Raw genomic sequence first — 4,953 nt, 5'->3', positions numbered from 1 at the left:
TTATCTTTTAGAAGTAGTTGTCCAGACAGGGGCTACATTTCCCATCAATTCTTTCATCTTGATCGTGTATGTCCAGTTCTGACCAATGAAATATGAGCAAAATTGACATGTGTTACTTCTCAGGGAAAGCACTTAAGAGTGTGTTTTTTTCCTACTTTCTTGAATCATGTCTATTGGCTGGACCAGAAGACTCCAAGGATCTAGCAGATGGCAACACCACAAGATGTCATTGCCACTGTAGCTTAATGAAGCACATGACACTATTGAGGGGATTGGGTTTCTTAAACAAAAGTGAGGTTCTGTCAGTCAACTCAGGTATTTGAAAAACAAAGGACATATTCTTAGCTTCTTCATTAATGATGACAGTATTTAACTGTAAATTAATATTCAAATGTTAATGAAACACTTTCACTAAATACTTATTTAATTCTTACAAGACCCCTGTCATGTAGCTAAAACCAGTTGAGCTAACTAACATTAGAATTAAGCAATTTTGACTTCAAATCCACACCTCTTTCTCTGCAGTACCTCATTTACAAATGGAAATTCTTATTGCCTGGGAGACCTAAGCTTGTCATCTGTAGTGAATATGTGCTTTTTTTTTTTTTGCTACCTAGTATGTATTTTACTTTCTTTTAGTTAATGCTAATCCGAACTTCTGGGAGAACCACCCTTTCTGCCACTCTCAGCCTAACTAAAGTTGACTCTATCGAATCCAGAGTCACGAGAACTCTGGAGAACATGTGATTCAGACTGGCCAATCAGAAAGGGCATTCCTCTGGCCTGTGGTCCAATATAGGCCAATGAGAGTCAGGTCCAGAACTTTCATTGTGTAGGGGAAAATATAAGAAACTGCATTGTGGGCAGCTATCTTGCTCACCATGTAGCATCTAAGAAGGAAACTAACAGAGTTGACATATCAGACACAGGGAACCGAAGACGTCTTTTCAGACCCTGAACCCTGCCAAGTCAGAAGTCAAATTTATTTGTTTGTGGACTTTTCAGAAGATTCCCTCTTCTGCTTAAACCAGTTTGAGTTAGATTTTCTTTATCAACTGTTTATGAAATAGGGACTTTTACCTCAAGTGGATAAACAGTTATTTAAATAAGAAAAGTAAGATACTCCAGTATCCAGTATCCAGTATCCGGTACAGACGTATTTCATGCTTAATCACTTCTAGTTTCAGAACTTTGAGCCAGGGACATTGAGCTAGTGTAGCCCCAGGTACAAGATTTGAAAATTTCCTGCTCAGGGCCGGGTGCAGTGGCTCACGCCTATAATCCCGGCATTTTGGGAGGCCGAGGCAGGTGGATCACAAGGTCAGGAGATCAAGACCATGCTGGCTAACACTGTGAAACCCTATCTCTACTATAAAATACAAAAAAAAAAAAAAAAAAAAAAAAAAAAAAAAAAATTAGCTGGGTGTGGTGGCGGGCACCTGTAGTCCCAGCTACTCGCGAAGCTGAGGCAGGAGAATGGCGTGAACCTGGGAGGCAGAGCTGGCAGTGAGCTGAGATCGTGCTACTGCACACCAGCCTGGTGACAGAGTGAGACTTGGTCTGAAAAAAAAAGAAAAAAGAAAATTTCCTGCTCAGGATTCTGCATCCTTACTCATGAGGTCTGAGTGTTAGGAGCCCAAAACAGGGAGAAGCTCAGTAAAAAGAAAATTTGTTGAATGTTGAGTGAATCTGGGGTAGTATGGACTTCTATGAAGTTCCAAATAGGTATTCTTGCCTTACTATTGAAATAAATTGTTCATAATTCTGCAACAGCTTGTGATTTAATGTTCAGTAAGATAAACTATTTTTTTTCTGTTGCTTTGTAATTACCTGAAGTACACTTTATCGAGAATAACACCCAAAATTTAATTGTGTGACTATGTTCTTATACATATGGGAGAGGGTATGGGAGGGAGGGTGAAGAGATTCCTTTGCCAAGGGCTGGAGTTTTAAAATGTAGTTCATGTGTTGTATTTGCCTTATTGACATTTATCCTTCATTATAACCTAGAGTTAGGCTATTTAGATCATCACCACATCACAGTCGAGAGCTATGAATGATCTTCATTGATTTTGTTATTTCATTTCTTTAGTACATATACAGCAATTTGCCCATCCAAAATTACAGTTGTGCTATTTCTGAATCTATGCTGCTTTAGTGTTTATAAGTATGAAAGGAATTTGGGAAATACAATTTTCTGATTATTTGAGATGAGATTTTTTAAAATGTACGCTGAGTCAGAAAATTATTTGAATAGTTTCAAACAATTTTTAACAGGATCAGTATAAACTAGCAGTTGATTTCTCCATAATTATCAAAATTATTTAGACTTGAGGTCTTGACTAAGTAGGGCTGAAATTAACAACAGGTCTCACACTGTTGGCTCAGAAATCATCCCAGGAAACTTGTCTTATTGATTATATGTCATACTTAACTCTTATGAGATGATCCGGTCCTTTTAAAAAAAAGTATCTCTTTCTTCATTCTTTGTGAGAGGTGACAATGTGCTAGCAGCCCTCACTCTCAGCGCCTCCTCGGCCTCGGCGTCCACTCTGGCTGCGCTTGAGGAGCCCTTCAGCCCCGGTCCTTTTAAAAAAAAGTATCTCTTTCTTCATTCTTTGTGAGAGGTGACAATGTGCTAGCAGCCCTCACTCTCAGCGCCTCCTCGGCCTCGGCGTCCACTCTGGCTGCGCTTGAGGAGCCCTTCAGCCCGCCACGGCACCATGGGAGCCCCTCTCTGGGCTGGCTGAGGCTGGAGCTGCCTCCCTCTGCTGCGGGGAGGTGTGGAGGGAGAGGCGCAGGCTGGAACTGGGGCTGCACGCGGCGCTAGTGGGCCAGTGCGAGTTCCAGTGGACGCGGGTGCAGGCACGGGCTCCCCTGGCCCCGCACACGGAGTGGCCAGCTGGCGCCGCTGGCCCAGCGCAGCGAGGGGCTTAGCACCCAGGCCAGCAGCCGCAGAGGGTGCATCGGGTCCCCCAGCAGTGCTGGCTCGCTGGCGCTGTGCTCCAATTCTTGCTGAGCCTTAGCTGCCTCCCTGCGGGGCAGGGCTTGGGACCTGCATGCAGCCCGCTATGTCTAAGCTCCTGCCCTGTGGTGGGCTCCAGGGCGGCCCCAGCCTCCCTGATGGGCACTGCTCCCTGCTCCGTGGCGCCCGGTCCCATCACAGCCCAAGGGCTGAGGAGTGCAGGCGTGGCTCGGGACTGGAGGGCAGCTCTGCCTGCACCCAGGGTGCAGGATCCACTAGGTGAAGCCAGCTGGGCTCCTGAGCCGGATGGGGCTTGGAAAACTTTTATATCTAGCGGGAGGATTGTATGTGCACCAATCAGCACTCTGTAGCTAATCTGGTGGGGACTTGGAGAACTTTTATGTCTAGCTACAGAATCGTAAATACACCAATCAGCACTCTGTCTAGTTCAAGGTTTGTAAATACACCAATCAGTACTCTGTGTCTAGCTCAGGGTTTGTAAATACAACAATTGGTACTCTGTATCTAGCTAACTCTGTGTCTAGCTAACGTAGTGGGGACTTGGAGAACTTTTCTGTCTAGCAGCACTCTGTGTCTAGCTCAAGGATTGTAAACGTACCAATTAGCACTCTGTGTCTAGCTCAGGGTTTGTAAATACACCAATGGGTACTCTGTATCTAGCTAACTCTGTGTCTAGCTAACCTAGTGGGGACTTGGAGAACTTTTCTGTCTAGCAGCATTCTGTTGTCTAGCTCAAGGATTGTAAATGCACTAATTAGCACTCTGTCAAAACAGACCAATCAGCTCTCTGTAAAATAGACCTATCAGCACTCTGTAAAATGGGCCAATCAGCATGATGTGGGTGGGGTCAGATAAGGGAATAAAAGCAGGCTGGGGGGAGTCAGCAGTGGCAAACCGCTAGGGTCCCCTTCCACACTGTGGAAGCTTGGTTTTTTTGCTCTTTGCAATAAATCTTGCTGCTGCTCACTCTTTGGGTCCATGCTGCGTTTATGAGCTGTAGCACTCACCGGGAAGGTCTGCAGCTTTACTCTTGAAGCGAACGAGACTGCGAAGGTCTGCAGCTTCACTCCTGAAGCCAACCAGACCACGAATCCACTGGGAAGAACGAACAATTCCAGACGCGCTGCCTTTAAGAGCTGTAACACTCACCACGAAGGTCTGCAGCTTCACTCCTGACAGCGAGACCACGAGCCCACCAGAAGGAAGAAGCTCCGGACACACCGTCTTTAAGAACTGTAACACTCGCCGCAAGGGTCCGCAGCTTCATTCTTGAAGTGAGTGAGACCTAGAACCCACCAATTCCAGACACATTTGGAGGCTTGAAGTGAATTTGGCAGTATTTGTTAAATATCTTCCAGATCTTTTCATTTACCACTCTTCTTCGGTTCTCACTGCATCCATTTCAACTTTTTCTGCTCTTTTTAAAGTTGCTTTAGTAATGTTAAATCATCCAAATTTTTATCTTTCTCCTCTTGGAAGTTTTTTACTACTGCTGAGGTCTGGACTATACAATTGTTTTATGGCTCTTTCCCTACTGGCATGAGCTGCTATCAAAAACTCATAAAATGGTTTATAGGTTTGGCTGGCATCAATTTTTTTCCCTGCAAAGGAAGCTGTGGGAACCATAGTGTTTAACTCATGTACTGTTCTGTTATCAATGTTCCTCATCACCTTGAATAATTCCTGGAACTTACGAAACACCTCACAATTCACATCACCGCTGGGTGCCGCCATGTTGGACCAGAAAAATGAGATGCTTTAAACTGCTTAGCTTGCATTGATTTCCTACTTGTAGACCTTGGAAAAGACAGGTTCTCTGATTTCTTCTTCTACATGAGCAACTGGAAAGGATGAAGTGAGGCTGGGTATAGAATAGTATGTGAAGAACACTATTTACTATATGCAGAAGAGGAAAATCCTACCATACATGTGCTCCTCAGTTAATAGGTTTTCTGTAGAATGTAAAC

The 4,953-nt window shown here is 44.3% G+C and overlaps 1 pseudogene; it reads right to left on the bottom strand.

The window, feature by feature from the left end:
* Positions 1-4,271: 4,271 nt before the first annotated feature.
* LOC103216193 (protein MIX23 pseudogene) lies at positions 4,272-4,720 on the bottom strand (annotated as a pseudogene).
* Between the last annotated feature and the right edge of the window lie 233 nt (positions 4,721-4,953).

This window comes from Chlorocebus sabaeus, chromosome 9 (assembly GCF_047675955.1).
Source record: "Chlorocebus sabaeus isolate Y175 chromosome 9, mChlSab1.0.hap1, whole genome shotgun sequence".
In the NCBI taxonomy this organism is placed as follows: domain Eukaryota; kingdom Metazoa; phylum Chordata; class Mammalia; order Primates; family Cercopithecidae; genus Chlorocebus; species Chlorocebus sabaeus.
This window is presented reverse-complemented; position numbering and strand designations above follow the sequence as displayed.